This window comes from Phyllobates terribilis, unplaced genomic scaffold (assembly GCF_046119375.1).
Source record: "Phyllobates terribilis strain yellow unplaced genomic scaffold, ASM4611937v1 Scaffold_12__6_contigs__length_324123572, whole genome shotgun sequence".
Classification (NCBI taxonomy): domain Eukaryota; kingdom Metazoa; phylum Chordata; class Amphibia; order Anura; family Dendrobatidae; genus Phyllobates; species Phyllobates terribilis.
This window is the reverse complement of record NW_027362772.1, coordinates 78492026-78512683: the sequence shown is the minus strand read 5'-3', so window position 1 is coordinate 78512683 and position 20658 is coordinate 78492026. Positions and strand designations below refer to the sequence as shown.

The 20658-nt window shown below is 45.3% G+C and overlaps 1 protein-coding gene across 3 annotated transcripts in view; it reads left to right on the top strand.

The window, feature by feature from the left end:
* Positions 1 to 10519: 10519 nt before the first annotated feature.
* LOC141173096 (galactoside alpha-(1,2)-fucosyltransferase 1-like) overlaps positions 10520 to 20658 on the top strand; it is a 30814-nt gene continuing 20675 nt past the window's right edge. Inside the window, exon 1 of one of the 3 annotated variants that reach the window (XM_073657739.1) lies at positions 10520 to 10594. The gene's annotated coding sequence lies outside the window, so the exon portion shown is untranslated. Of the gene's footprint in view, positions 10595 to 19630; positions 19954 to 20658 lie in introns of those variants that run through there. The other 2 variants (XM_073657740.1, XM_073657738.1) reach the window with 2 other exon arrangements.

Below are 20658 nucleotides of genomic sequence, written 5' to 3'. Positions count from 1 at the left end.
CGTAAAGGAGGTCTCCGGAGCAGCGCTGACTGAATGCACTCCGGTGACCTCAGTCAGTGGCTCCCGCTGCCGGGGGCGGACGTGTTCCCGGCAACGTGAGCTTACAGCAGCCATGCACAGCTGTCACCATCTCCAGATGTGACAGCTGTGCATGGGAGATCAGCGCAGGAACGTGGACAGGTAACTATTATTTTTAGTAAACTAAGAATTAAATAAAATGGTGTGTTTTATTTCAAATAAATTATTTTTTTCTGGGTGTAGTGTGTTTTTTCTTTTTAACACTTTGTAGGTTAGTAATGGGGGTGTCTTATAGACGCCCATCATTACTAACCTGGGCTTCATGGCAGCTGGCGCTGACATGAACCCCAGCCCTATTACCCCCTGCCACCGCACCAGGGCAGCGTGGAAGAGCGAGGCTAAGTGCCAGAATTGGCGCATCCTATGGATGCGCCATTTCTGGGGCGGCTGACGGCTGGTGTTTCTAGCCTGGGAGGGGGCCAATATTCATGCCACCCTTCCTGAGCTATTAATATCAGCCCCCAGCTGTCTGCCTAGCCTTTGCTAGCTATTAAATTAGGGGGGACCCCACGTCATTTTTTTTGGGGGGTCCCCCATTTTAATAGCTAGTAAAGGCTAGGTATTCAGCTGGGGGCTGATATTAGTAGTCTGGGAAGATCCGTGGGTATTACCCCCTTCCCAGGCTTCAAACATCTTCCCCAGCCGTCTGCTTAACCTCCGCTAGAGACTAAAATTATGGGGGATCCCACGCCAATTTTTTTTTTAAATAAATCCTTTATTTTAACACTAAATGACATTTGAGGAGTTAATAAAGATGCAGTCCCTAAATTATTATTTATTTTTTAATTAATTTTTCCCAAAAATTTTGACGTGGGCTTTGCCATATTTTTGTATGCCAGCCAGGTACAGCATCCAGCTTCTATGAACGCGCCATTTTCCGGGGCGGCTGCGGACTGCAATTTGCAGCGGGGGGGGCCCCAGAAAGCTTGGGCCTCCCTGCGCTGCGGATTCCAGCCGCCAGCTGCCTAGTTGTACCTGGCTGGACACAAAAATAGGGAGAAGCCCCACGTATTTTTTTTTTTAATTATTTCATGAAATTCATGAAATAATAAAGAAAAAAAGGGCTTCCCTATATTGTTGTGTCCGGCCAGGTACAAATAGGCAGCTGGTGGTTGGGGGCAGCCCGTTCCTGCCTGCTGTACCTGGCTGAACACAAATATAGTGCGAAGCCCCACGTCAATTTTTTTTTAATTATTTCAGGAAATTTATGAAATAATTTTAAAAAAATTGATGTGGGGCTTCGTCCTATATTTGTGTCCAGCCAGGTACAGCAGGCAGGAACGGGCTGCGCCCAACCACCAGCTGCCTATTTGTACCTGGCCGGACACAACAATATAGGGAAGCCCTTTTTTTAAAAAATTATTTCATGAAATAATTAAAAAAAAATTGACGTGGAGCTTCGCACTATATTTGGGTCCAGCCAGGTACAGCAGGCAGGAACGGGCTGCCCCCAACCACCAGCTGCCTATTTGTACCTGGACGGACACAACAATATAGGGAAGCCCTTTTTTTCTTAATTATTTCATGAATTTCATGAAATAATTTAAAAAAAAAATACGTGGGGCTTCGCCCTATTTTTGTGTCCAGCCAGGTACAACTAGGCAGCTGGGGGCTGGAATCCGCAGCGCAGGGAGGCCCAAGCTTTCTGGGCCCCACCCGCTGCAAATTGCAGTCCGCAGCCGCCCCGGAAAATGGCGCCTTCATAGAAGCGCCATCTTCTGGCGCTGTACCCAACTCATCCAGGGCCCTGGTGCGGTGGCTCACTGGGTAATAAAGGGGTTAAGGCCAGCTTGGCATTATCAGCTGGCCCTAAGCCCAAAATTCATGGAGTCACGCCAATATTAGACATGACCACCATGAATTTCTAGTAAAGTATTTAAAAAAAACACAACACCCAGAATAAAGTCCTTTAATTGAAATAAAGACACAATTCTTTATTGTTCTAAATTAAACTATACTTACCATCACGCCCATTCCAGCTGAAGCCAATGATTTCCTGCAATAAAAGAAAAATAATAAACCAACCTCATCCTTACCTTCCCATGGATCCCACGACAGCTTCAGCTCTGCTACATCGAGATGACAGGCTGGACCGCAGCAGAACGCTGCCATCCAGCCTGTCATCCCGCAGACACTGAGAAGCGCAGGCATGCTTGCGCTCCTCAGTGTCTCTCTGTGACGGCATAAAGATGAGCCGAGTTCATGTCCAATGAACTCAGCTCACCTCATGCACGTCACTGACAGCGTGGGAAAATTCTCCTGCACTCAGCGCTTCAGCATGAGAATTCTCCCACGCTGTCAGTGACGTACATGAAGTGAGCTGAGTTCATTGGACATGAGCTCACCTCATGCACGTCACTGACAGCGTGGGGAAATTCTCACGCTGAAGCACTGAGTGCAGGAGAATTTTCCCACGCTGTCAGTGACGTGCATGAGGTGAGGTCATGTCCAATGAACTCGGCTCACCTCATGCACGTCACTGACAGCGTGGGAAAATTCTCCTGCACTCAGCGCTTCAGCGTGAGAATTCTCCCACGCTGTCAGTGACGTGCATGAGGTGAGACGAGTTCATTGGACATGAACTCGTCTCATCTTTATGCCGTCACAGCCAGACACTGCAGAGCGCAAGCATGCCTGCGCTTCTCAGTGTCTGCGGGATGACAGGCTGGATGGCAGCGTTCTGCTGCGGTCCAGCCTGTCATCTCAATGTAGCAGAGCTGGAGCCGTCGTGGGAACCATGGAAAGGTAAGGATGAGGTTGCTTTATTATTTTTCTTTTATTGCAGGAGATCGTTGGCTTCAGCTGGAATGGGCGTGACGGTAAGTATGGTTTAATTTAGAACAATAAAGAATTGTGTGTTTATTTCAATTAAAGGACTTTATTCTGGGTGTTTGTGTTTTTTTTTTTAACTTTCACTATGGGGTTAGTAATGGGGGTGTCTTATAGACGCCTCTCCATTACTAACCTGGGCTTGATGTCAGCTGGCATTATAAGCTGACATCAACCCCAGCCCTATTACCCCACTGCCACCGCTACAGGGCAGTGGGAAGAGCGAGGCTAAGTGCCAGAATTGGCGCATCCTATGGATGCGCCATTTCTGGGGCGGCTGACGGCTGGTGTTTCTAGCCTGGGAGGGGGCCAATATTCATGGCTCCCTTCCTGGGCTATTAATATCAGCCCCCAGCTGTCTGCCTAGCCTTTGCTAGCTATTAAAATAGGGGGGACCCCACGTCATTTTTTTGGGGGGGTCCCCCATTTTAATAGCTAGTAAGGGCTAGGTATTCAGCTGGGGGCTGATATTAGTAGCCTGGGAAGCTCCGTGGGTATTACCCCCTTCCCAGGCTTCAAACATCTGCCCCAGCTGTCTGCTTAACCTCCGCTAGAGACTAAAATTAAGGGGAACCCCACGCCAATTTTTTTTTAAATAAATCCTTTATTTTAACACTAAATGACAAGTACAGTAACCAACACTGTCACTGTACTTCTTATATATGTGACTGACATTTTTCTATCTATCTAATCTATGTGTGATCCTCTATTCTTTCTATTCTAAATTGTCGGGTACCACTGCTGAATTGCCGGCCGGCTTTCTTAAAGAGACGGTGCATGAAAACACTATTATTTTTTTAAATAAATCCTTTACACTAAATGACAAGTACAGTAAGCAACACTGTCACTGTGCTTCTTATATGTGTGACTGACATGTTTCTATCTATCTAATCTATGTGTGAAGCTCTATTCTGTCTGTTATAAATTGTCGGGTACAGATGCTGAATTGCCGGCCGGCTTTTTTAAAGAGACGGTGCATGAAAACACTATTATTTTTTTAAATAAATCCTTTACACTAAATGACAAGTACAGTAAGCAACACTGTCACTGTACTTCATATATATGTGACTGACATGTTTCTATCTATCTAATCTATGTGTGAAGCTCTATTCTTTCTGTTGTAAATTGTCGGGTACCGGTGTATGCCGCTGATGAATTGCCGGCTTTTCGCATAATACATTCTACATTATTCTTAGTTGTTTTACTTCATGTAGAATTAACCTACAAGGAAAGAAAGGGTTTATTTTCATTCCGATATTAGTGTCCCATTGACTTGCATTGGTTTCCCGTATCGGAATCGGCGATATCCGATACTTTTTGAGTATCGGTCCGATCCAATCCGATACGATATTTCCTGATATCGGAAGGTATCGCTCAACACTACTGACTATGCCACTCGTGGATTGCGGTCAGGGATCACCACCACTGCAAGGCACACTGCTGAGGCTGATGTTGGTGTGCAGCACAGGGATAGGATAACTCCCCACGGGAAGAGTGTAGCCTCAGGGCAGTGTAATAGGATGCTGGGGGTGATGGTGCAGGCCGCAATAATAAGGGTTCAGAGTCTGCTTCGAACAGTCCAGGGTCTTTATTGTAGTTAGTACTAATGACCCAACAGGAGTACTGGGTAGGAATGGGCCTGGGTGTCTGAGAGCATTCGGGCGAGCCCCACTGGTCACGGTGAGTGGGTAGGCCTACCGTTCTCTCTCTGCCCTTGCTGACTATCCCCCTTTTCGTGGTGTGATAGCCCACGTCCCTGAGCTGGCCGTGTACTACACCTGTATGGCTTGCGACTCGGGCCTTAGGTACCTGTTGCTTCTCCGTGCTGTACCGGTTCCTCTGTGTGGCGGAGCCTCCAGGCTTCTTAGGCCAAGGAACCTGAAATCCCTTGCGGGTTGGTTATCTGCTGCAGGGCTTGCAACCCTGACAGCCTCGGACCCCAGTGTCCGGTTGTGTAGTTCTCTCTCAGCCAGGACCGGCTCTCGTCGCCTCTGTCCCTGGCTTACTGTTCCTCCTCTGCCTCCCGGACTCCTCAGCTGCTGCTGACCTGTCCCTTTCCTCTGGGAACCCTTCTGGATGCTTCAGAAGTGGGTCCTGGTCTCTCTAACCCTGCCCTCATTTCCAGCTTTTATAGGGGCAGCCTGCTCCCCCTACTGGCCTGGGACAGGAGGTGCTGCATGCTAATGGTCCCTGACCAGGGAACCTCCCTCCTGCTCTCAGACACAGCCTTTAATATTTGTGGCAACCAGACCTGGGGTGACACACTATACTTCTGCTGCCAGGCTGCTGTTGCTCGCCCTACACTGCCAGACATCTCATGCCTGCCACGTTCTATTCTATTTTGTGCAGTTGCTGTTGCTGCCACTGCTGCTAGATGACTACTCACATTTCCTGCGTTTGAGCAGTGTGTTGTATAGCCATACTTTGCTGCTGCTTGGGAATGTACCCTCTTAAGGGTACACAAACATGACATTTCTCCCAGAATAGTGATATTTTTTGGGCTTGTTATCAAGCCATTACTTCTTCACTTTGAAAACAGCTAACCTGTCCCTGTTCCCTAAATAAAGGAATAATTGTTGTACGTATTGATGAAAAAGGCCATTGTAATTGTTTAGACATTTCAGAATAGCAAACCTGTTATGAATCCAAAATAAAGGAAGAATTTTTTTCACTCCTAGTTGAGAAGCCATTGCTTTTTCACTTTCAAAACATCACAACTCTTTCTGCTCCCTAAATAAAGGATTAATTTTTTGGATGGCTTGTGATAAAGCTCTTGCCTCTTCATTTAGCAAAGAACAGAGCTCTTGATACTCCCCAAACAAGCGGCACCATTTTGTTGTAGGCAAAAATAGTTTGGCTGCAGCAACATGGCACCGCTGGCGGCTCTTGCGCAGTAGCATCTATTGGCAAGCGATAGATGCTACTGCACATGCGTGGCGCCATATTGCTTGAGGCAAAAAAAATTGGCTGTAGTGAAATGGCGCCACCGGCGGCGCTTGCGCAGTAGAATATATTGGCAAGCGATAGATGCTACTGCGCATGCGTGGGCGCCAGTGCCATTTTGATGGATGAAATTTTTTTTTTTAGAAATACTATATGCAATATGTAAAATAGGAGGCAGGTCACTGAATAACAATAACAGGGTAATATTAGGCATTTATAATGCATTCTTGATGAGCAAATCCATGCAAAAAACTTGCAGTGTAATACAAAACCCGTGTAACAGATGAAGCCAGTTCCGTTTCAATTGACCTGCGGTGGTTATTTCAAATCCACGTTGTGTCAATCCTTTCCATTTTCAGATGTCACCTTATGCAGTGAAAATCTGCATGAAATCAAAACGTTGAAAATTCACAATGCAAAAGTGAAATCTGAGTTAACTGTGCAGCATTTATCAGGGGATTGTGCACTGTTTTGCTAGACTGTATAGATAATGTAAAACTGAAAAAAATGAACTGGAGTATAAGTCGGTATACATGCAACGTGTACAAGTATGTACACACTGGCCATTAAACGGACAAAACCTAAGATAGTAACAAAATGAGTGAATACTCTGTTATAAGTAAGTAAAAGCAATAGTGCATAGAAATAAAATAGGGTACTTAGTAAAAACTGTTTTTGATCAAAAAAAGTGTAAAAGCCATCCCACCGCGACAAGGTGTACCAAGTTGGGACAGCCCTAACCTCTAGTATTAAATCCTTACCATTTGTCAAAAATTACCTCATTGTGAAAAATTTCCAAAACCCGCTGCATACACCAATCACATTACAGGAAGTTTCAGAGACAATGTCTTCCATAAGGCGTCGAAAAGCCCGTGGCCTGGATGGAATCCCACCAGAAATGCTGAAGTATAGCCCACCAGAAATACAGGCTGCAATGGCCAAAATGTTCAATATTGTGCTGAGCGCTGGCTACTTCCCTCATACCTGGAACCAAGTCCTCATCTCACCAAACCACAAGAGTGGGGACAGGTATGACCCTGTTAAATACAGAGGCATATGTGTCAGCAGCAACCTGGGAAAACTGTTCAACAGCATCCCGAACAAGAGGATCCTCAGTTTCCTCACCGGACACAATGTCCTCAGCAAAAGCCAAGCAGGGTTCATGCCAAACCACAGCACCACAGACCACATCTACACCCTGCACAGTCTGAGTCAGAGTCATGTCCACAACACAAAGCATGGGAAGATATATGCTTGTTTTGTAGACTTTCAAAAGGCCTTCGACTCAATATGGTGGCACCTAGGCTTGTTCCTGAAACTGCTGGAGAGTTGAATTGGAGGAAAGTCCTATGATGACATCAAAAGCTCCTACACTGAGAACCGCTGCAGCGTGAGGGTGAACGGGAAAAGAACGGCTGATTTCCAGCAGAGCCGAGGAATCAGACAGGGCTGCAGCCTAAGTCCAACGCTCTTCAATATCTACATCAATGAGCTGGCCACTGCTTTGAAATCCTCTGCGGCACCAGGTCTCACACTCCATGACGCCCAGGTGAAATTCCTGCTGTATGCAGATGACGTACTGCTGCTGTCACCAACCGAGAAAGGTCTCCAAGACCACCTGAAAATCTTGGAAAAATTCAGCTCCACATGGGCATTACCCATCAACCCAAACAAAGCCAACATCATGGTGTTCCAGAAGAGAAAGACAAGATTGGATCAGCACCCTTCATTTGTGCTAAACAACTGCGCTCTTACAGAAATGGACAAGTACACCTACCTGGAACTGGAAATTCACCGATCAGGGAGCTTCAAACACACCATAGAGACACTGAAGGACAAGGCCTGCAAAACCTTCTATGCCATCCGTAGGAAACTCTACCATCTGAAGCCGCCAGTGAGGGTCTAGCTAAAAATCTTTGATGCCATCATCACCCCAATCCTCCTGTACAGCAGCGAAGTCTGAGGTCCTTACACATAACCAGACTGGTCAAGGTGGGATTCCAGCCCAATAGAAATATTCCACCTGGAATTCTGTAAGCACCTCCTCAAGGTCCATCGGAGCACCACCAACAGTGTCTGTCCGGCTGAGCTGGGCAGATTCCCCCTGCACCTAGCAGTCCTTCCAGGCTCACCTACATAGTAGCAGTCTGAGCTCCCATCACCATAAAGCCCTGCTACATGTAAGGGGGTCAAAAAAACCAGGACCCCCGGAGCAGCTCACCCAAATCCACCTTGACCAAACACAATGTGACCGAAACCACAATCACAGCGGCCTGACAAAAGCCAGAATCAGGAAGATGGTAGACGAGGGTCAGGAGAGGTTGTCAGTGACTGAAGGAATGATATCAACGCCTCATAGAAACTGACCATGTACCGGAGTCTACAGAGTGTCTACAGACTGGCCCCATATCTGGAGAAACTCCCGGACCCTCGATACAGCCAGATCCTAAGCCGCTATAGACTCAGTGCCCACAATCTGGCCATAGAGTCCGGCCGTCACAGACAGAGCTACAAGCCCAGGGAGGACAGACTGTGCCCACACTGTGACCTGGAGGATGAGACACACTTCCTGCTACACGGCACCAAATTCTCATCAGTGAGGTACACTCACTTCAGGAGACTCTCTGATGTCTTCCCGAATGTCAGATCCATGAAGGAGGAAGAGAATACATTTATCCTGCTGGGGGAAGAAGAGAGCGTGGTGGAGATAGAAGCGCAGTATGTGAATGCATGCCATAGGCTGTGAGAAAGAGAACTGTGATACGTCATGGACTTCCACAGTCCCCACCCTGAATGTGCCCCATCCATCATCCTCACAGTCCCCATCCATCATACCCACAGTCCCCATCCATCATCCCCACAGTTCCCATCCATCATACCCACAGTCCCCATCCATCATCCCCACAGTCCCCATCCATCATACCCACAGTCCCCATCCATCATTCCCACAGTCCCCATCCATCATTCCCACAGTCCCAATCCCTATCCCCTACTGTACACATACTTTGGCAAAATTAATGTTTATTTGGTCTTGCCAATAAAGCTTCTTTGAATTGAATTGAATTGTGAATAAGGGCAGAGCAGGATCGGGGCCCAACTGTGGACACACAGCCATGGGAAGCTATATAAATGCAATGCCCAGATCAAAGAAAGGGACGCCACGCTCTTGTTTGCACTGAGTGCAAGAACCTAAAGCAAAACCGGAAAAAATGGACTGAAGTATAAGTTGGTATACATGCAACGCGTAGGTAAGGTTTCAATGCTAGAGTCAGTAAAGGACCGTCCCGATTTGGGTATACCTTGGCGCTGGTGGGATGGCTTTTACTCTTTTTTTGATCAAAAACAGTATTTACTAAGTACCCCATGTTATTTATATGTACAATTCCTTTTTACTTATTTACAGCAGGCTATAAGCTCGTTTTTTTCTATCTTAAGTTTATATATAGAATGTGTTAAAAAACTGCTTGAGTCTAAACTTGTAGAAAGAAAGAGTGTCAGTTCCCAATAAATAAAAAGACGATGCTTTCTTTATTTCATACATAAAAAAAACTTTGCAATAGGTATGCCTCATATGGCCTTGATTCACTGACGTGTTTCTTATTCATTGTCTGGATAAAGGAATCATGGGAAGGTAGATAAAACATTGACAGATTAATCATATTAGAGTATGTAATGAATTAATTAAAGATGTGATATATATCTGCATAAACTCATACTTAAAAAGATGTTTTTTCACATAGGAAAACAAATAATTACATTGCAGTAATTTATATGTTTTTATCATTTTATTTTTTGTTTGTACTCTTTCTACATTTGTGAAGGGAGTATGGCCACCCATATACACCAAACTCAGATTCAGCATTGGACTATGGATATAGTAAGCTCACTTATTATTACTCTTTCTAAGTCTAGAATAACTCTTCGCCCTGGCTCATAGATGGAGAAGACATCCTTCCATGACGTTTTTAGATTGTCTTTATGAAACAAAACCAATCAAGGTGTCACATGTGTAAATCCCATGCATGAAAGCCCCCCATATGCTTTAGATAGTTGTATCGCACCTTCACACGCGAGTGCTCCTCTGTTCTCTATGAGAGAACTGCTGCAAAAAATCTCTGGTGGCGGCTTATTTCTTAGAAAACAAAGGATTGGACATGTAGGATCCTTGTCTCCCTCGACATCACCTATCAGGGGAGAGTCCGGGGCTCTCATACATATTAAACTGTTGGCTAAACGCATCGATATCGGTGGATTCAGTTGACATAAGTCTAATGTATATGAGCAACTTAAGTATCAAGAATTGGATAAGACAGCCTAGATAGACCTATCCAGAAGACCACCTCTTTAAGAAGACCACCCTTTGTGTGATGATTTCTCTAATTCCCTATATCCTATGTACAGTTTTGATGGTTTTATAACCTCTCATACCCTATGTATATTACTGTCTTCTTTGAAGACCACCCCTTTAGAAGAACATTTTAATGAATCTCTAAATAGCCACCTCAAGGAGGTTTCACTATATTTTCTTTGATGCTTCCATAATAAAGGCTGACCATTTTCGGAGCAATTTATTTTTGCAATAGAAGACAATTATATACCAGACTTGAACAATTTGACCCAATAACCACTCCTTTCTCTATCTATACTCACTGCCTGTTATCACTTCCTCAATAATTCAACAAGAAGCTCTTTGCCCTCAGACCTACATGGGAACAATAAGAACTAGGACAACAAACTCTTTACAGTAAGTCTATACGATTCACAAGATAATTTTCTTTTACTGTTCATTACTTAGTTATGAAGTTACATCGTTCATGATATGAAGCTTATACCAATTATTCAATGCTCCATACATGGATCAGGAATCTGAGAGGTCCACAATTTAGCACATTGGATTTTTCATTAGTTATTTAGATTTGTTATACCTGAAATTCAAAGAGAGTGACCATATTTTGCGAGACTGTATGAATAATCATAGACATAACATGTGAAGAGATGGATCAATATGTTACATTTACCACTGCACCCTACCTGATGGTTCACTTCTTAGTCGTTCCTACTTTACATACCATGCAAAACCCCCCCAGATGTTTTTCAGATCACATGTGCTACTTGCAACAGTTATTCTGGACCAGTTTGTACCATTTTTAGGACACTGTCGCAGATCTCTCCCATGATGTTTCGCATGAGCTACTATTGCAAACTTCTGCAAATAAGCTCTATTCTAGTAGGAAGAAAACTATCTCAAATGCCATCTACTGGATGTAGGTACCGAATAAGTCAATGTTCCACCCTTCAGTGACTAAGGATATTCTACTAACCAAAAACCCATCTGTAGACAGTTGCTTTGGGGAAAAAAGTTTTTTCCTTCTAGAAGTGAAATAATTAATTTTCTTTTTCAGGGAACATTGCTTGCGAAACAACATGCTTTGGTTGGATCTCTTTAATGACAACTTTGTAAGAATGATATTGCATCCCCCATCTTTGGTCACCTTTTAGTTTTTTTTCCTAGTCAAATGGGCTGAAAATCCTGTCTTGATTAATTATGGAATATACTTTTATATTTGTACTAGCTATTGAGCCCATTCTACACCCGGGTGGTGAGCATTTTTATTGGTATATGGTCTCCCATGCTGGTATTTGTGCTGCCTCCATCCTGGTATTTGTGTTGCCCCCATCCTGGTATTTGTGTTGCCCCCATCCTGTTCCCCCATCCTGTTATGTCCTGCCCTCACCCCCAATCCTGGTATGCATGGCACCCCTCACCCCCAATCCTGGTATGCATGGCACCCCTCACACCCAATCCTGGTATGCATTGCACCCCTCATCCCCAATCGTGGTATGCATGGCATCCCTCATCCCTATCCTGGTATGTATGGTATCCCTCATCCTGGTATGCATGGTACCGCTCATCCCTATCCTGGTATACATGGTACCCCTTATCCCTATCCTGGTATTCATGGCCCCTCATCCGAATCCTGGTATGCATGGCCCCCCAGATCCCTATCCTGGTATGCATGGCACGCCTCATCCCTATCCTGGTATGCATGGCACCCCTCACCCCCAATCCTTGTATGCATGGCACCCCTCACCCCCAATCCTAATATGCATGGCACCCCTCATCCCCAATCCTGGTATGCATGGCACCCCTCATCCCAATCCTGGTATGCATAGCGCCTCTCATCCTGGTATGCATGGCTCCCTCATCCCTATCCTGACATACATGGTACCCCTCATCCCTATCCTGGTATGCATGGCCCCTCATCCGAATCCTGGTATGCATGCCCCTCCCAGATCCCTATCCTGGTATGCATGGTAACCCTCATCTCCCAATCCTGGTATGCATGGTACCCCTCATCCCCCAATCCTGGTATGCATGGTACCCCCCATCCCCAATCCTGGTAGGCATGGCACCCCTCATTTCAAATCTGGTATACAGGGCACCCCTCATCCCAATCCTGGTATGCATGGCACCCCATCTCTCATCCTGGTATGCATGGCACCCCTCATCCCAAATTTGATATACATGGCACCCCTCATCCCAATCCTTGTATGTATGGCACCCCTCATCCCCCAATCCTGGTATGCATGGCACCCACCATCCCCCAATCCTTGTATGTATGGTACCCAATCCCTCATCCTGGTATGCATGGCTTTCTCATCTCCAGTCATGGTATGTATGGACCCCTCATCCCTATCCTGGTATGCATGGCACTCCTCATACCCCAATCCTGGTATGTATGGTACCCCTCATCCCCCAATCCTGGTATGCATGGTACGCCTCATCCCCCAATCCTGGTATGCATGGTACCCCTCATCCCCCAATTCTGGTATGCATGGTACCCCTCAACCCCCGTTCCTGGTATGCATGGTACCCCTCATCCCCCAATCCTGTATGTGTGGTCCCCTCACCCCCAAGCCTGGTATGTATGGTCCCCTCACCCCCATTCCTGGTATGCATGGTCTCCTCATCCCCCAATCCTGGTATGCATGGCTCCCCTCACCACCCAATCCTGGTATGCATGGTACCCCTCACCCCTCAATCCTGGTATGTATGGTACACCTCATCCCCCAATCCTGGTATGTGTGGCCCCTCATCTCCAAATCCTGGTATGCATGGTCCCCTCAACCCCAATCCTGGTATGTATGGTGCCACTCATCCCCCAATCCTGGTATGTGTGGCCCCCTCACCTCCCAATCCTGGTATGCATGGTCCCCTCACCCCCAATTCTGGTATATATGGTACCCCTCATCCCCCAATCCTTGTATGCGTAGCACTCCTCATCTCCCAATCCTGGCATGCATGGTCCCCTCACCCCCAATCCTGGTATGCATAGTACCCCTCATCCGCCAATCCTGGTATGCATGGTACCCCTCATCCCCCAATCCTGGTATGCATGGTCCTCTCATCCCCCCAATCCTGGTATGCATGGTACCCCTCACCCCCCAATCCTGGTATGCATGGTCCCCTCACCCCCAATCCTGGTATGCATGGTACCCCTCACCCCTCAATCCTGGTATGTGTGGCCCCCTCATCTCCCAATCCTGGTATGTGTGGCCCCCTTATCCCCCAATCCTGGTATGCATGGTACCCCTCATCCCTTTCATGCTGCACACATGCAAAAAAAAAATAAACACTTATACTCACCTTTTTTCCCTGTGCTCCAGCGCTGCGGTGTCCTGTTCTGCCAGAAGCTGGGGGAGGAGTGTGGCGCCGGAGTATGCGCGTGCCCATGCCATGCTGTCTGGCGCCATTTTGCTGAAGACACACTGCAAATGTGTAAAACGGCGCCGGATAGCGCTATGTACATGCGCCGATTCCAACGCCTTCACTCCTGCCCCGGTTTCTGGCGAAGAGAGACGCCGCGGCAACGCTCCTCCCGGTCAGGTAAGTATGTAAGTATGGCGCCGGAGATCGCAGAATGCGTTCAGTGTCTACGCATACCATGATCTCCGGCGCCATACACACTCTTCTTACCTGTAACGGCTCCATGCGTTCTCCTGTCTGGAGCCAGACTGTGTGTCCCGCTTGCACAGTCTATAAAGGCTTCAGACAGAGACACGCATCTCTGGTTATATTATAGATTTCTATTTTTATGATATAGAGCTCCAAATCTTAGCATAGACATAGCCGTAAAGCGTTTGTACTAGATGGGAGAATAGATTTGCAAGATCTATTGGCCAGGTCTATGTTTGACCGCAGGGTGAGATGCCAGCAAGTCTTTTTACTTCCCGGCATTTCCTGCTCTTCTTTTGATTAGCTGGGCTGGCGCAACATTGTGTGTGTGTCACACTCCAATGACGACATTGACTAATCTAAAGAAGAGTGTAGGATTAAGGAGATTCACACACCTTCCATCCAGTGGTCACAGATTACTGTCCTGACTGAAATTTCAGAGTCTTGCGAATTGATTCTTCCACCTCTAGTTTCTACCATGGACAATGAATGAAGCGAAGTTGGGCATGTTTGACCTACCTACCATTTAGGTGGGGTTCTGCAGAGCCCAATTCTTGGGATAAGTGGGGGTCCCAATTGTCTGATCTCCAGAGATTAGTAAATTATCTCCTTAGATTTGGGTAGAGTATAACATACAAACTTTTTGCAAACCCTATAAAAGAGAACATGCTGTCCAGTGTCACCACTAGAGGGGGCTTAGGAGCTTCCTGCATACTTTTAAACATTGAACTCAATAATAGCACAGTATGCCATAAGCTCCCTCTTGTGATAGTTGAAGGAGCATGTTAGCTTTTAAATCTTTGTCTATGCGGGGAATTTGGAGCTTTGCTTCAGCAGAGAATTAAAACCCTAATTATTACAATAAAATAAACATTAGTGATTTAAAGGTTTGAACTAATTTTGAAATAACAAAAACTCATGAATAAGTGCCATTTGGTATTTTTGCATTCTATGGCTACTGAAAAATGTACAAAGTTTTACCACTTCCAGTACACTGTTCCTATGTTCAATCAGCTGATGGATAGTAGTATTGGGCGTTGGACCCCCTACTGATCTAATATTGATAGCCTGTTCTAATGTATTCCTTTAAAGGTGACAACCAATATTTGAGGACATTGTGCTTCAAATAGGCTGGCCTAGCATATACTATTCATGTTTGGTGTGTGAGTGATGTAATAACCGTCTTATGATTATTTTCTTATCTCATGAAGTATTAATATACAGCAGTGTGCAAAAGTTTTAGGCAGGTGAGGTAAAAATGCTGCAAAGTCAGAAGAATCCAAAAATAGAAATGTTACTATTTATTTTTTATTAATTAACAAAATGCAAAGTAAATGAATAACAGTCGTTAAATAAAAAAGAAACAGCTGTGTAGAAGGATTAAAATTGGATGAGGAACTACCAACTTGCGCCAAAAAAGGTGAGATTGTGGAAGACATTTTCATTTAACAAGTCATACACCATTGCCAGACTTAGAACAGCAACAAGACACAAGGAAGTTATACTGCATCAGGAAGATTCCTCCCAGGAAAAATTTCCAAGCATACTGGGGTTTCAAGATGTGTTCAAGCTCTTATGAAGAATCTCCAAGAAAAGGCAATTTCAGGACCATAGATGCACTGGTTGGCCAAGGAAACAGTGCAGCAGATGCTTACTTCACTTAGAAATTGGAAAATATCCAGCAGTGCCATCAACTTAGAATTGGCAGCAATGAGTGGGACCTAGATACACCCATTTAATGTTCAAAGAAGTCTGGACAAAAGTGGTCTTCAATGTAGAATTGCAGTTGCGAAAACATAGGAACTGGGGTGTAAAAAAATGGCAGCAGGATATCTGACTGACAAGACAAAATGTGAAATATTTGGCTGTAAGTGAACGCAGATTGTTCGTCGAAGGGCTGGACAATGATGAGGGTCTGGAGGAACAGTGAAGCATGGTGGTAGTTCCTTGCAAATCTTTCAGAAAATGGAGTTGGTGATATGGTTAGGATTAAAGTTGTCCTCAATGCTGAGAAATAGAGACAGATACTTATCAATCATTCAATACCACAGGAAGGCATCTGATTGGCTCAAAATTTAAAAGTTCTGTGGTTAGTTCTCAAAGTTAGTTCCTTGACAAGTTCCTTCAAAAACTATGTGCAAGGATACCTAGAAGAACTGATGAAGGTAAAGAATGGTCCCACCAAACATTGATGTGATTTACATTTCTCTTCTGTTCATTCATTTTGCATTTCGATAATTGATAAAAATAAACTATTAACATTTGTATTTTTGAAATCTTACTTTGCAGCATTTGCCCACATCTGGCTAAAAATAATGCACAGTATGAACTGTCATGGTTGAAAGTGCTGGCAGCCTTGAAATTGTTCCAGAAAATGAAGTATTTCTCTCAGATTATTGCAATTACACATGTTTATTTCCTTTGCTTGTATTGAAACAAAACAAAAAAATAGAGAAAAAAAGGCAAGCTGGACATAATTTCACACTAATCTCCAAAAATGGGCTCAACAAAATTGTTGGCACCTTTCCAAAAACGTGGGTAAACAACTTTGTTTCAAGCATGTGTGTCACCCTGGCCTGGATGCCACAAATATAATAAAGCTGTGTCTGAGAGCAAGGGGGAGGTCCTCTAGTCAAGGACCATTAGCATGCAGCACCTCCTGTCCCAGACCAGTAGGGGGAGCAGGCTGCCCCTATAAAAGCTGGAGCTGGGGGCAGGGTTAGGGAGAACTGGACAACCTGTCTCTGGATTGAGAGGTGTCCCAGGGCAGGGACAGACAGTTGTGTTGCAGCCTAAGAGGCCGAGTGGCAGTAGGAGAGCCACGAGCCAGGGACAAAAGGCGAAGTGAGCCTGTCCTGGCAGATAAAGAAACTAATCTACCAGACTTTGGTGTCTGAGGCTGGGAGGATTCCAAGTCCTACAGCAGATAACCAGTCTGCACGGGACTGTACGTTCCTTGGCCTAAGAAGCCCGAAGGCTCCGCCACAGCAGAAGGGACCAGCAAAGCCGTACCAGGCCGGGAGTAGAAAGGGACCCAAGTTGCAAGCCATACGGGCGAGAGGACACGGTGAGCTCGGGAACGTGGGCTGTTACACTGCAAGGAGGGAAATAGCCAGGAGGAGCACAGAGAGCACGGTAGGCCTACACCCTCACCCTGACCAGGGTCAGCTTCCCACTTGTTCTCAGACATCCAGGCCCCCTCCTAGCCGGGCCTGTTTCTGGGTCATTTTACCTGTTCTAATAAAGACCCTGAACTGTTTAAGAGGCCTCCGTTTACTGGCTATCACGGTCGGAATCATCCCCTCCATCATCCATTATATATACTGCCCTGGGGCCATACTCCTCCCGTGGGGAGTTGAACTATTCAGTGCTGCACATTTATATCAGCCCCAGCGGTCTGCACTGCAGCGGCGGTTAGCCCTGACCACAATCCACGGGTGGCGTAGTCAGACATTACCTACAGCACATCATAGACTGCCACTGGTCTGACCACCCTGAGCCACGGAACCGGGTCGCCACTACTACCCCCATCGTTTCCCTGTTGCCCGGCTCCGAGTGCCCCACTGCCCAGGGGGTGAGTCACATGTAATGCTCATTCACATTTCACCTGTGGCAAGTAACATGTGTGGGCAATATGAAAATTTTACCTGAAGCCAGATAAAAAGGGGAGAAGTTGACTCAATCTTTTCATTGTGTGTCTGTGTGTGCCACATTAAACATGAAGAACAGAAAGAGGAGAAGAGAACTGTCTGAGGACTTGAGATCTAAAATTGTTTAAAAATATCAGCAACCTCAAGGTTACAAGTCCATCTCCAGATAGCTTGATATTCCTTTGTCCATGGTGCGCAACATAATCAAGAAGTTTACAATCCATGGCACTGTAGCTAATATCACTGGATGTGGACGGCAGAGAAATATTGATGAAAGTTTGCAACGCAGGATAGTCCGGATGGTTGATAAGCAGCCCCAATCAATTTTCAAAGAAATTCAAGCTGTCCCCTGCTGTTATGACTGAACCCTAACACTCACACAGGGATGAACAAACCAGGGGAGATGTTAAACCTGCACACCACAGGTTTGTATACAGACTACGCAATCCCTAACCTGACCCTGATTTATCCCTGCATGACCATGGAGGTTGGCAACCTAAAATTACGCAATGGCACCCCCTCTAAATGTCAGTTAACCCTGAGTGTCCTTAACTGCACCCTCAACTATGCACAAAGTGTAACTCAAAACCACAACAGAACGAAATGCACAAAGACAGAGGATGAGACACAGGGCTAAAGACGTGTTCACACAGTCATGAATGAAAGACAGAAGAAAAAGGAAGGAACCCAAAAAGACTTTTGGTATACGTGAAAACCCCTAGACCCTGAATGTAATAAAATGGGAAAAGAGCTGAGAAGGGAAACATGCAAACAAACCGCAGGTTTGAGAAAACCTCAACAAGATAATCCTTAACTGGGGAGCTGGGACGCCAAACATCCATCTAACTTGGAATATAGTCAGCAAAGACTGCATGTGCCAGAAGATTAAATAGCCCCTTCCAAGTTGTGATAGGACAAACCAAAAGGAGGAAGTGAAAATACCTGCATAGAAACATCAGCAGTTGGACAGACACAAGACAGGCTGTGGTCAAACAGAGAGGGAAACTGACCCACAGCCAGAGATCACCATATCCAATCCCGGAGTCGGGCTATGACACCTGCAGGCTCAGGGTGCATCAGTGTCAACGCAAACCATCCATCAACATTTGAATGAAATGAAACGCTATGGCAGGAGACTCTGGAGGATCCCACTGCTGACACAGAGACATAAAAAAGCTAGACTGCAGTTTGCCAAAATGTACCTGAGTAAGCCAAAATCCTTCTTGGAAAGCATCTTGTGGATAGATGAGACGAAGATAGAGCTTTTTGGTAAAGCACATCATTCTACTGGTTACCAAAAATAGAATGAGGCCTACAAAAAAAGAACACAGTACCTACAGTAAAAAATGATGGAGGTTCAAAGATGTTTTGGTGTTGTTTTGCTGCCTCTGGCACTGGGTTCCTTGACTGTGTGCAAGGCATATTGAAATCCAAAGATTATAAAAGTGTAATGCTCAGTTTCAGGAAGCTGGGTTTGAGCCCTAGGTTAATGGTCTTCTAGCAGGACAATGACCCCAAAAATACTTCAACAAGTACCCCGAAAATGGATGGAAAAGTGCTGAAGAGTTCTGAAGTGGCCAGCAATGAATTTAGATCTAAATCTCATTGATCACCTGTGGAGAGATCTTAAAATTGCTGTTGGGAGAAGGCACCCTTCAAATATGAGAGACCTGGAGCAGATTGCGAAAGCTAATTGGTCCAAAAATCCAGTTGAGAGAAGTAAGAAGTTTGCTGATGGTTATAGGAAGCGATTGATTGTAGCTATTTATTCCAAAGGATGTGCGGCCAAATATTAAAAAATTATGTCCAATTTGCCTTTTTTTTCTCAGTTTTTTTTGCATTGTTCCATTACACACAGAGGAAATAAACACGTATATAACAAAACATGTATAACTGCAATAACTTTCTAGGAGAAATACTTAATTTACTGGAACCATATCAAGGGTGCCAACACTTTCGGCCATGACTGTTTCCTTTACGACTCTACTAGTAACTGCAGAATTTTTCCACCTTGATAGTGAAGAACAGGATAAGGATAAACTGAGGCAACACAAAATGTATTTAAATCATTGGTAAATAATTTGCAGATTTACAAAAAGACTGGTCATACCTGCTTTTACAGCGTGTGTTACAAGTCATTTTATAGAGCTCTTCATTGCAATATATATCTTGTGAATACTTGAAAGTGTAACCTACGGAAGAGGATGCAACCAGTGGACAGATGATTCCCAGGGAAGAGATACGTGGCACTAAGGAATTAGGAGGTGCGAATTATAAGGTGCAGCTTTATGTGTAGAGTGTTGGGTACAGAAGTCTGAGCGAAGACGAGGGCGATGCCGAGTGCTAAGAGAAGAGGAGTAGATAAATAACGAGGGATCACAAAATTATAGTAGGTCAGGACCAGTAAAAAAGCAGTGCTTGCCACAAAGGAACAATGCCTCTTCAAGCAGATACATTACGTCATATTACGAAGGAAGGCAGAAGGGAGTAATGAAGGTAGGCCTTGACTGTTGCAAGTCCTGACAGGGCGGGCGTTGGGCACCTGAGAAGACTTATGACCGGTCTGATGACTGCCCTGTGTGTGTGTATTTGCTTATTTTCTGTGCATGAGTGTATATATCAATATGTATTGTAAGTATTCAAGCTTTCAGGCAGACATTAGGTAGCGTTCACACAGGCAATGCCATTTGGTTCAAACATGTGCAGTTTATTGCTTTCATAAAACTCCAAGGGATTCATAACTAAAACAGCCTCTTCTGGGCACAAAGGGATAAGAGCAAAAAAACAGTTCATTCAGCAGGCCCATATATTTCAGTGCAGGCTCACCCAAACCGATTACAGTCCTTTCTCCAGGAGCAAACTTTATACACAGAAGAGGCAGGATCCTACCAGTCTCAGTATCCCCTTCAGCCTGAGCTCCAGCAGCTTCCAGCACCAAACAGGAGTGTTCAACTCTATGCACAGTTCACACTGAACAAGCTGCAGCTTCCACAGGTTACTCTGCAGCTCTAACACACAGACTGCTCAGTTTTCCTAGCTAACCCGTACAGTCTACATTCAGAGCTCTCTCTCAGAGCTACAGATCACATTTTGTCTGGTCACTCACCAGCTTCAACACACTCCATTTCTGCTCAACATCCAGCACATTGACAGCTTTCAGGTGAACACAGGCCATGGTTCTTAGTCAAAGCTAGCCAGGTG